Source organism: Antedon mediterranea, chromosome 3 (assembly GCF_964355755.1).
Source record: "Antedon mediterranea chromosome 3, ecAntMedi1.1, whole genome shotgun sequence".
NCBI lineage: Eukaryota > Metazoa > Echinodermata > Crinoidea > Comatulida > Antedonidae > Antedon > Antedon mediterranea.
The window spans coordinates 33,992,961-34,006,829 of NC_092672.1; the positions used below are offsets into that span (position 1 = coordinate 33,992,961).

General features: G+C 30.2%; 1 protein-coding gene across 2 annotated transcripts in view; it reads right to left on the reverse strand.

Annotated features, from left to right (window-relative positions):
- The window catches only part of LOC140045301 (ATP-dependent translocase ABCB1-like), a 30,032-nt gene extending 23,042 nt beyond the window's left edge, over positions 1-6,990 (reverse strand). The window contains exon 1 of one of the 2 annotated variants that reach the window (XM_072090145.1): positions 6,922-6,990. The gene's annotated coding sequence lies outside the window, so the exon portion shown is untranslated. Of the gene's footprint in view, positions 1-140; positions 643-6,921 lie in introns of those variants that run through there. The other variant, XM_072090146.1, reaches the window with a different exon arrangement.
- Positions 6,991-13,869: the final 6,879 nt, after the last annotated feature.

The following is a 13,869-nucleotide window of genomic DNA, read 5'->3' on the forward strand; positions in this document are numbered from 1 at the left end:
ACTTTAGGAATAAGAGAGGGTCCGGATCCAAATTGCTTCTGTCAGTTTGCAGTTAAACATGAGCATGATAATAACACATACAAACAGTACACCTTGTTTACCTTTATAAGTTAGTAAGTATTTTTGAAAAATGAATTTACCTCTAATTTGGTTCCTAATGTCACGCCACCCTGAGTATATTTATATTAAAATATAAATATAAATAAATGCCAAGGATTTTGAATCCACTAACTTTGTGTAATCTCCAGAGGTTTGAAATATGTCATGTAGTACAGTTAAAAGTCTATGTTTTTCGCTAAAACATTCGATGAATAAGTAGAAATAAGGTAGTTTTGTGTAGCAATATGATACAGTAGTACTCGGCAAAAATATAGTGTTACTACTTAATAGTACTATAGTAAAACAATATGAAATGAGATGCTCTATTTCCTCAAACAATGGTAACAAAGTAACATACAATTTGATCTAAAATCTAGCTAAGTAATTCATTGTTATACCACACTAATTCTTCCCATTAATTCTTTCCAAACATTGTTGCCTGAGCACTATTGGTCAAATTCGGTATTTTCAGCCAAAAACAATTATTATAACCAACACAAAATCATCACGTGCGACAGATTGACATTCTGTACCTTAAGCAAACAATAACCGAATTGCAATGCTAACACTCCAGTCAGTCACGCAATAAACAGTATAAATAGAATCTATTGTCAGTAGTACTGCGCATCAACCACTTTGATGAGTGTTGAAAGGATTACACAGGATTTTTAAAACACAGAATTAGTGAACATCCCATAATAAAAACATTGGTAATAATAATCTGAATGTAGCATGCAATTATATAGTTAACTTACAGATAATTATTAACGTGTGGGGCAAAACTCTGCAAACCTCCAAAAAACCATAACAAACAAACAAATACATTTTTTTTTTAATGTTGGATCAATAGAGTTTGCTTCTGTTTGTTGACTGGATTACACAGGATTTTACAACACAGAATTAGTGAACATTCCATAATAAAAACATCGGTAATAATAACTGAGTAAAAAGATAATGAAACATGTATTCATCTAACACTCACTGTACAGTACCTCCAATTATTATAGTTAACTTATTACAGATAATTAGTGACAGGTAACATAAAAAACGAAAAAATAAAACATTTTTTTTGACTGACATACCAACTGACTCACTACACTACATTTTTTTTTATGTTGGATCAATGAGGTTTGTTTGTTTTTTTTGGAGGTTTGCGGGGGTTGCGAGGTTTCGCAATACCCTACCACATTTACAGTATGAGTACAGTATAATTGATGTACTGTACAAACTTTACTTTTCAAAAGATAGTTTTATGTATTAAAAAAATTATCATAGCAAATTACAAAACATCCTCCTTTTAAAAGATAAGAGAGTATGTTTATTTGACCGTATGCTTTGACCATCTCAGTAAAATAGGAAAATATCGATTATTAATATTAACCTTTATGTCCATCAAGCATAACTACTGAGCCTGGCCAAAGTATTGTGTAAATTTGCCAATTAATTATTTACTGGTAACAGTACACGGCAACGTCAACAGCATAATAATTTGAAAATGACGCACATCCGGTTAACAAACTCAGACAGACAGTTTGTAATTATTATTCACGTTGTGGACAATTTCTTCCTTCAATCTTGAATTACAGATTAATTAATAATTGTTTCTGTTTAATGATATACCGTACAAAAAATTCATTATACGTAAAAGATTAATATACTGTAAAAAGAAATATTTCAACTAATACAAAATACAAGTGTACATTAGTTACAATTTACATTATTTTTGTACAGAAAAATCTTAAACTCAATAAATTGTACTACTGTAGTATTTATTAATAATTTTCTGAATTATGTAAATGTATTAACATTTAATTTTACTGGACAAAGTAGTAGTAGTTAATGTTAAGCTTTGTCTACACTATCAAACTTTATGTGTCAAAAAAATGTGATGTGCCCATATATGGACATGATGATGTTATATCACTACCATATTTAAGCATAGCACTACCATATATAGGCACATCAAACTTAAACTATTTATTTTATGTGTGTAAAGTTCACTAGAGTATGGAACAGTAGGCATACATTTAATTTGTCAGTCATAATAAATTAAATAAATAAATAATAAAATAAATAATAAATTAATTTTAATTTTATTTTTCAAACTTACAATAGTAAGATACGGTAATTTTAATAGTTACTGTATGACAAAATATGACCTATTAAAATATAATAAATTATTATATTATTCTAAATTAAAATAAATTAAAATTTGTGTTAATTCTCCTACTGTACACGTTACAGTACAATTAATATTAAATATTAATAATATAATAATAATACAGTAATAATACAGTAATAATAATGTAAAAATAAATAATAGAATTAAATTCTCAAATTGGATAGGACTTCATATAAAATATTAACCATTACTGTACCACAATTAATATTAAATATTAAACATTAATAAATAAATGCGACCTTAGTATCAGATACAAACACTGTCTTTTAGAATTAAATAATAAAATAAAATTCTCAAATTGGATAGGACTTCCTTTACTGTAAAAGAACATTTTCAGTACCACCACAATATAAATATTGTGACCTTTGTATCGGATACAAACACTGTCAGAAATAAATAATAAAATAAAATTCCCAAACTTGATATTTCATTTAAAATAACAAATGTATTTTAATTACCGTGACCGCTTAAATTTGCTACTGTACCCGTGTTTAAAGTCTTGCATTTAGTAAACTGCAAAACACAACTGTGCTTTATAATCTTCGCTCTACTGTCTCCAAACGTTTAATGATAATTATTCATAAAAAATTAAACATTTTATAGAGCGCAAGGATCAGAAGTTATTAAGTAAGATAAAGACCTGTGGATTAGTGTATTACCTGTATGATCCGGTTTGGAGCTAGACATTAAACCTTTACTTGGTATGGTGCAATAAATTGGAAAATGCAGTAAGCCAGTTGAGGATTAAAGAATTTTAACACAGTGCTGAAGAAAGTATGGTATGATCAAACAGTAGATAAATAACAAGTAATTCTCAGTGATATATCTCTAGACTCGTATTATAGTTAGTAATGTATTGTGACAATATTTATCCAGTATCACACAGACATATTCCCTAATAAATACAGCATCTCATGTGTATCACATGTTATAACTGTACTGTATGATGGAAGGTATATAAGGTTAAGGGTATATAATACAGGGGTCACATGTATTTCATATATGAAGTAGTATCACACAATTTGCCATGATACTGTACCAAGAATCAGAAACTTGTTTTTCAAATGTACAAATGATTTTAATCCATGGCTTACTGTTTGCAAGGACTGTACAGAATAACAACATAATTCAAGAAAAAAAACATTCATTTATGATTGTGAGATATTTCATCATCGATGATGTGGCAACTACTTTTAAACTAAAATTACTTGTGTGGAAAAGCTGTAAATAATTATCTTTTTCTCAATTTATTTTTCTCTGATAATTGATTTCTAGTTTAAATCATAAAGTGTGCTAAAGTCTTGTGTAATAATAATCACCTTTGTTCGTGGTTTTCCTATATCAGGTAATATGTTTGGTATAAGACCATATAGGCATTAATAATACCTCCTTGTTAAGACCAAGTGGCCTGCAATCATAATCTACATGGTACTAAATACCGGTAAATAGTTTGATCTCCTTCCTATAAATCTCTTAACGATATCCGTAAAATTATAATTTTACATCCTCTTTTCCTCGTAATATGATCTTTTAATATGAATAATAATAATATCTAATACCATAAATGGCATAGTTTTAAATAAATGGCATAGAAAGATAAATTAAATGGTAATTTGAATTGAATAACCACTATATAAATTATAATATCGTAAAAACATAAAAAGTTACCATATTTCATTTGAATAATTTATTTTAAAAATGGTAAAAACCTCTTTTTCTTTTATTTTAGGTTATTGATAATCAAACTAGCCTGTGTATTTTTAGATTTAAAAATCAGTATAAAATAATTTGACCTACTTTGACGATAGATTGAAATGTTTTATCAAGATGTCCCACTCTTGATTTCAATATGAATATTTGATATTAATTCTTCCTTTTGAACACTTCATGAGATTTTGTTATTATATTTAATTAACGGTGTCACAGTCAAATGTATCAACATCAAAAATGTATTACAGAACAGTTCCTTTATGTGATGTGCTCATATATAGCACTTTTTTGTCAAACTACTTTATAGTGTAGACAGAGCTTAAGACTGCTGTGTATTCAACCCCTGTTGGTGTGTGTGGTGGTGTTTGGGGGGGGGGGGGACACCACCATTATACTGAATATAAAACTGATATAAAAATAAAATAGTAATTACAGTAGTTAAACTCCTATCATGAGGACACTTTCTCAAGAAACAAATTAGAGGAAATACATATGTTTTAATCACTATATAATATTCAACCCCTATTCATGACACCACTTTTGAGGGACCACTTTGTTGGGTTATGAAGGTGTCCCATTAAGAGTTCTACTGACTATTATAATATAATAGGTATAATACAGCAGTTGTACCCAAAATAGGCAAGTCATATAAAAACCATTTAAAAACTACAAAGTTTCAAGCACAGTATTTACAAAGAATAAAAAAAGACAATGTTTATTGTGGTGTACTGTAGTCTAGGCTTTTATCACCACTAGACTGACAAGTACATGTAGACTGACAAGATTATATATATTATTATTTGTTTTAGTTTATCAATATTAATAAACAGAGATTGTATCCAACCTACAGAAGTATCTCACTTGTTATCTATTTTTAGATCAACCTACCAAACAGTATAACAACTGCAGAATGCAATATCTAATATCAATTTATCAATTAATATCATTAAGGTGATGAATTGAAATAAAACTGCAATTCTCCACCTGCAATACTGTATAATATAATACGCAAAGGAAATATGACTGGACACTACCACTACAAAGCACCTTTGTGTTTAGCACTATGCCTACTGTATTATAGACATAAATTTATTTGAAAAATCATACAGCCTATTTTTCTTTATGTCACTATGGAGTGAACCTGTCAGGAATACAGTAATTTCCCCAGGTGTACTGTAGCATTTAGCAAAAAAGGTATAATCAAGAAATATTTCACTTGACTTTTTAGTTTAATTATTGTTCTTTCTTCATTAAAAATATTATTTTTTTTTATCGATCTATATTTAATAATTTAAGAATTTAAGAAATGATTTATTGTCTGACCTGCTCTATTTAATCATAAAGCAGGGTCAATCGGGTGTTAAACACCTTACTGTTTTGAGGATAACAAACTACAACTGTATTGCTACACATTATGCAATTGGGTTTTAAGTTAAAAATCCAATAAAAACTATGGATCTGGATTCAGAATACTGCTACACAAAATTTAAAATGAATAGTATCTACAGTACAGTTTCCAATAAACCTAGCCAACTTTGTTTAATATAGTTAAATTAATGGTTCTGTTAATGGCATGCATTCTACCATCAATCTCTTGTAGTGGACACAAAGATAAGCAAGTTAATGTATACACATGACTAAGAATAGTAATCAACTAGACGTGCTATAACTACCATGATGTCATCGGACATCTGATTAGCCTTAAGGCAGAACATTTTAATAATAAATGTAATATTAAAACTACTGCATCATTTTCTATTGATTCACTTTCTATAGCATCATTATTACTGTACAGTACTGTAGGTCTTCTATATTTTAATTTTAGTCACTGAAACCTGGTTGAAATGTAAAACTGTAAAATGAAATAAACAATTTAAATACAACTCAATTCTTCATTATTGAATACAATTTTCTTTCAATTTCTTTTTATAAAAAAATATATTAACATTAACAATTGAGTGACTCTAGAAATTAAGAAGAGAAATAAACCATCTTACAACTTACATTCAAAAAGTTTTTATTAACAAAATCAAAATTAATCAACTGCCTGTGCACCGAAAGTGAATAGATTTCAAAAGGACAATAAAAACTTGGGGCTACCGGTAAATTAATTTGATTAAATTTAACAAACTGCCCAACAAGAAGCTGTTGAATTTAAGCTACTAATTAGTAATATTTAAATCATTCTAACTAGGCCTAGTATTAGTATTTTATAGTGACAAATTCAAACAAAGACATTATCTCCAAATAATTAATAATTATTAATATTAATATTACGAAAGAAAATGATGATGGTGGTACGTTGGTACGTTCCCACATGAGGGCGTGGTTGTGCACTGGTCCATTATAATACAGGGGTGTTCTAGGAATTTTTCACTTTCGTATCTAGCCCTCCCTCTGGAGAGCACGGGCTATTGTCGGTTTATACAGGTAAGCTAGGCACGATAAAGACTAATAATATTAATTTTAAATATTAATTTTAAATAACAAAAAAAGACAAAAAATCTCTGGTTTTCTGTTCCTTTCCAAAATAAGACGCACTGCCTTGCACTACAGCAGTACATACAGACCTCCTGGGCCCCCTACTAGACTACAAATAATAATATGATAATAATAATTAATAATTATAAAGACAAATCTTTGGTTCTGTAAGTCCGAAAAAATACTGTATTTTTACCCGGGGCTAGGCTCGAAATTTCTCTCTGGTCAGTCATCGTTGTCGTCCGACCAGTTGCCAACGACATGCGTCTGTATGTACGGATCGCGCGCCAGAGGTAGGCCTAATATTAATAAGCTAGCTAGCACGATAGCCTAATAAAATTCTAGTCTGCACACATTTATTATTATATACGAAATGTTGATGTTCTGTACTCATTATATAATAAAAATGTTATCTTTTTTAAAAGACATGGAATAAGAGGTTTACTTACAATGTTTAGCACCGTTTTTGCCGTAAAATAGACGACGAACCTGTCGTCAAGGCTGTCTCTGTTCTCTCCTTCATCAAAAATTCACGCTTCATTTGTTTTGTGTACACACACGACGTCACACACACACACTGCGCGGTCGTTTTTTCAAATGCTAATTACGGAAGAGATGACGTAATTTGACCAAGAAACGTTGAACCATGATTTTTACAGATTTTTCATTTACATTTTTAAAATTAAAATATAAAATATTTATAAATCATTTGAGCACATGTGCCTTGCGAACAACTTCTTAAAATAATATTCCTCATTTGTAAATCATTGTCATCAGATGTTTGTAAGCTCATAACAGCATGGAGGCAATTAATTATTGTATGCATAGGCCTAGTTAATTATAATATGTAAAAGCCCATTTTAGGTATAATAATGTATAGGCCCATTTAATTAAAATAATATATAGGCCTATTTAATTAAAATAATGTATAGGCCCATTTAATTAAAATAATATATAGGCCCATTTAATCAAAATAATGTATAGGCCCACTTAATTAAAATAATGTATAGGCCCATTTAATTAAAATAATGTATAGGCCCATTTAATTAAAATAATGTATAGGCCCATTTAATTAAATAATGTATAGGCCCATTTAATTAAAATAATGTATAGGCCCATTTAATTAAATAATGTATAGGCCCATTTAATTAAAATAATGTATAGGCCCATTTAATTACAATAATGTATAGGCCCATTTAATTAAAATAATGTATAGGCCCATTTAATTAAAATAATGTATAGGCCCATTTAATTACAATAATGTATAGGCCCATTTAATTACAATAATGTATAGGCCCATTTAATTAAAATAATGTATAGGCCCATTTAATTAAAATAATGTATAGGCCCATTTAATTAAAATAATGTATAGGCCCATTTAATTAAATAATGTATAGGCCCATTTAATTAAAATAATGTATAGGCCCATTTAATTAAATAATGTATAGGCCCATTTAATTACAATAATGTATAGGCCCATTTAATTAAAATAATGTATAGGCCCATTTAATTAAAATAATGTATAGGCCCATTTAATTAAAATAATGTATAGGCCCATTTAATTACAATAATGTATAGGCCCATTTAATTACAATAATGTATAGGCCCATTTAATTACAATAATGTATAGGCCCATTTAATTAAAATAATGTATAGGCCCATTTAATTAAAATAATGTATAGGCCCATATAATTAAAATAATGTATAGGCCCATTTAATTACAATAATGTATAGGCCCATTTAATTACAATAATGTATAGGCCCATTTAATTACAATAATGTAAAGGCCCATTTAATTAAAATAATGTATAGGCCCATTTAATTACAATAATTAATATATAGGCCCATTTAAAAATAATATGTACGTATAAGCCAATTTAATTATAATAGGCCCATTTACTTATACGCAGCTGTTGTAAGGAGACTCGCACGACATTATTCGCGTGAAGTTGTTGTAAAGTATAATATTTGTTGGTGAGTTACGTACGTGGTGGTAAATAAAAAGTACGTGTTCGTGTATAAAACAGAAACTGACATTATATATAATATTGGTAAAAGCGGGAAAAGGGGAGAGGGAAATGTTTTTTACACGTGTCGTGTTATAGTTAGACTTGCCCCAAGTCTGTATTCTATTTATTGTCTTTTTTTTATATTTATTTGTTTTTATTTCGACCGCGATTAAACTCAAGTAATACAAGTATGAAACGCCATATGTGCAAAAATATTTATATTTTTACAAAACTCCGTCTCTGGAGCCCAGACTATGTTATAGTCTACGTGATTATGACTCATTCTAAAAAAAGTACAGTACTAAATTTGGCTATGACACGAGATTTATTTGTAATAGATGACGTCATGCGTACTTGCCCTGAAAGTAAAAAAAAAAAGCTTAAATATTTAAAATGCATTATTACAATTAATATAAGTGAGAGCGTGTAGCCGCCATGGAATCTATTCATGGTGTGGCCAATGTTGCCCGCGTCTGCCGAAGGTTATCGAGGGGCCGGGGGAAAGATCACGTACATGAGTCGTTTTTATGAATTTCTTCTGTACGCGCGCTCCTCCTATCTGTCTGTCTCCCCACTCCCCCCACTCATTTTTGATCAATTATATTTCATACAGGTTGATCATGGAGGTACAGATTACATATTGTAACTCCATGGGTTTAGATCACATGCTGCATATATTTACATAGAGTATACAAGTAGGAAGCACGTGATTCTTGATTTCGGGTGTAATTTTTTTTATGGCTCACCTATATTTACATTATTTATTTATAATCCTCATCAAGATTCTTGCTACTTGACGATAAATGACACTTGGCAGATATCCAAACTTGGTATCCCTTGCAATATTATCCATAAAAGGAAATATGATGACGTCACAATGCCATCTCAATTAAAACGGCGCTTTTGTCGACCAATCACGTACATGTACACACACAGACAATAGTACAAAAGAGAACTAAATTTGAGGTTTTAATATTGACATATTAACGTTTATTGTATTTCTTTAGGGTGACTATTGTCAGAAAAAAATCACATGAATCGTGCCTCTTGCAATATTTCCATAAAAGGAAACATGACGTCACACGGTCATAGCTCAATTATAATTGATGGGTGCTTGTCTCGACCAGTCATGTATGTATAAATACAGACAAACTAAATATAAAAAAAACAGAACTAAATTAATTTAAATATATTTTATTTTTAATACCGTATTTATTCGAATAAACGATAGAATATTGTTAGGAATAAACTCCCCCTTCAATTAAACTCCCCGGGGCCTTTATTTTTTTGCTATAAAATGCCCCACCACATGCATTACTGTACATATTGTGTGTAACACATTTCTATTTGTAGTAGAATTCACTGACTTCTATGTGATCTACAATAATGACCAATAATTTTTACTCTATTTTATCACTTCTTAATATTAATTGTGTTATATATTTTTTTATATTTAGGTAGAATTTTTTGATTATAGACTAAATGTTCCATAATATTTACACTCACAAAAATAAGCGACTCCCTCGAATAAACACCTCCCCCAAATAAACACCTCCCCCAAATAAACAATGCCCCATTTTTTTTTTACAAAAACCCGTTTATTCCAGTAAATACGGTATGTGTGTTTTTCAGGGTGACTCTTCTAGACATTCTTTATATTTTTTTAACAGGTAGGCGAACTGTTCTGTGCTAAGAAATGCCCGTATTTCTTCTTCTTCCTTTGTAATGTATGGTCTGTATGCATTTCTTGTCAAACTATATTTAGGCCATATCTTAGTTGCCAAAGCTAGTCTGTCTACACTATCAAACTTTATGTGACAACAACACGTGATGTTCACATTATATGGACATGATGATGTCATATCACTACCATAATTTAAGCATATCACGGTCACACTTTTTTTGTCAAACTAGTTTTGAGTTTTTATATTTATTTTGTTTTGCTACACTATCAAACTAGTTTGACAAAAAAAGTGTGCGCTTAAACCATAAACTGGTATTTAACCCGAAAATAGACATCAGAAGCAATATCTATAAACCTCCCTGGCGATCGAAGTACCAACCTAACTGTGAATTTATCACCCTTTACAATCATTAAACAAGAAATATTTCTTACAAAAAACGCCGCGTAACTTTTTGACTGGACAGTCTTCATTAATCTAATATAATAGGTCGGCCAATCAAAACGCAAGTGAACAATTGGGACTTTACTTGTGATTTATGTCATTGGCCTGTCAGCACAGTCGTTTCTTTCTAGAATTAAACGCACAAACTTGTATTGGGTATAATTTATGTTTATGTGGTTATTACTATCGCATTTAGGTATTGATAATAATAATAATATGGCTTTTGAATATATAATTACTGTCTGTAGAATAACATTTATACATTTTCGGTTCGCGATGAAAAGTTATATGAATGGATTTGTAATAGGTATTTATAATAATAGTATATGGGTTGTATTATTGATAAGCTATCACCAAATCGCGTTATACCATTATTTCTCAGGGTTTTTTGCACCATTGATCAATACCAAACGCGTATCGGTATTATAGTTTTTAATGAATCATTACATTAATAAAAATACCCAATTAAATCAATCGCGTCAGTCCAATTCCGACTTATGTGTCTACACTGTCCCAACTAGTTTAACAAAAAAAGTGTGATGTGCCCAAATATGGTAGTGATATGCCCGAATATCGTAGTGGACATCGTCATGTCTATATAATAATATGGGCACATTATATTTAGTTTGATAGTATAGACAGAGCTTAAGGATTATATTTAAAAAATGTTTTCTTACATTTTGAAAAAAAGTATTTATTTGTTTATAAGCCCAATTTTCCAGTCTTAATTTTACATTTTGAAAAAAAAGTATTTTATTTGTTGATAAGCCCAATTGTGCAGTCTTATTTTACATTTTGAACAAAAGTATTTATTTGTTGAGCCTAAGCCCAATTTTGCAGTCTTATTTTACATTTTAAACGAAAGTATTTATTTGTTGATAAGCCGAATTTCCAATTTAATAATAATGACCCCTTCCACAGTGCTTATACCATATATATTTTACATGATATTGACCGTGGGTTCTTTACGCCTCTGATGCATTTGTTTTTATTGTACCTTTTTAATAAATTATTATATGTTTAGGCCTAATCACACCCAATTTAATGAAACGGTCAGATTCCGATTTCAATTGAACAAAAGTAGTACTGTATTTATTATTCATTGATAAGCCAAGGGTCCCATGGCGTTAGCCGATATCTTGAGCATTTGACTCATGTGTCAACCTGTAACACAAATCATTCTTCAAAATCGAAAGAAAGAACCTCACACGTCTTTTTTGTGAGTGATGGATATGCCCACGGAAATAATATGTGGACATTGCAAACAATCATAGGCCTACAGTAACAAACATAACATGGCTAATAAGCATAACATTCAGACTTGTTTGTTTTCTAGTGGATTTTTATTTACTTTAGCATGTAGAATAAAACTAGTAACAGTGGCTATATTAATAATTATACTGATTATCCTTGATGTTATCGCGTCTAATAATAAAATATTTTGTTGTTGATAAGCCCAATTTTTCAGCCTTGATTTTACATTTTGAACGAAAGTATTTATTTGTTGATAAGCCCAATTTTGCAGTCTTAATAATGACCCTTCCACAGTGCATTTTACATGATATTGACCGAGGGTTTTTACGCCTCTATAGCCACTGATCAATACCATAATTAATGTACTTTTTTAAATGAATATTGAAATGTTTCAACATACCCAATAAAAAAAATGGTCCGTTTTCGAGTTCAATCTTTTAGAGAGGTTGGAGTTTCATTTTGAACGAAAGTATTTATTTGATTGTGATAAGCCAAATTTCTAGTCCTAATGATTTGAGATTCAACGGGTTTTGCTTTCAATTGTATAATAACAGCCACATGTTAAGGAATATGAATCTCTTTATGATTTTAATATGGTTCGAAATGATATTACACAACGATTAGACAGCAACTGTGCAAGAGTCCAACTAATAAAATGAAAACGGAATGATCAATTAATTGAACATTTACAGCATAAGGCCCATACACTAGGACGATAACGATCGACGATAAATAGACAAATGTGCATTTTTAATACATAAACCAAAAGAAATATAAACAATTCCTTTGATGAAAATTATATTTTCACACGTCCAATCAAATGACGTCATGATTAGTAAGACCAATAATATCGTGACAATACAGCGATTTTATTGTTTTTATTTATCATGACGTCATTTGATTGGAATTTGAAAAACATTATTTTTATCAAAGGCAGCATAAATGATTATCCTATAGGTCTAGAACGAAAACCTTTCTAATTTCTTTTGGTTTATGTAAAAAAAATGCATGCTATATATTTATCGTCCGTCGTTATCGTCATAGTGTAATTGGGCCTTTATACAAAAAAAAATAAATTGATTACGAAGTTACATGTCATTTTCACCTATCACCAAAAAACTAACCTTTTCAACACTAATTAATTGTTACGAAGCCAATTTATATTATATATTTCATTAATGAACTTTACGGTAAATGAAGAGTAAGTATCAGTTAATATGAATAATATAACTAGTAGGTCTATGAAGTTGCGTTCAGACACAGAACTGTGACATTACTATCATAAATGTTGAAACCACTTATAAAACCTTTTTTTAAAGAAAATATAATTGTGTTAGGAGAAGGCGAATAAACAAATAGATAATGTACAAACCTTTTTCTGGATTAATTAATGGAGCAGGTGTTCCTAATAATCTTCTGCTGCTACCTAGACTGATTGTTCACCTTCTGACGATAATTGATTGGACCCCCCACGGCATCTGATAACCAACAAAAAATGTACCAGGACTGTTTCAATGATTTAATATCTGACGGCGTATTATTATAACATTGGCCTAGATTGACAGTCAAAACGAAGTTATTGTAAATACCTCCCTTTATGTTGACAGAGCCAAAATAAAGTTTTGACCATTATCGAATGATTATTTGACAGTGATTTATTATAATACCGGCCTGGTTGACAGCAAAAACGAAGTTATTATTTATTGAACAAGATTTTACAGATTTCCGTCTACATCTCAATAATACTGTATTATCAGCAAAGGCTTTCATATAGACTCTCTTCTCCCAGACGTTTTTTGGGTCCAGCAGCTACCTATAAATTATAGTCGAGTTTCCAAATTCACAAAACTGTCAGCCTTAGATACTAAAGCTACCGCTATTAAACAGCTTATTAATGAATGTGTCCTCCTGGGACATAGCTGGCTAGAGCCGCGGCGCGAAAAATTGAAAATTATCAGCCTGGGAGGTGGCTACAAATTGTTTGATACCACTGCACCTGTTATCAAAA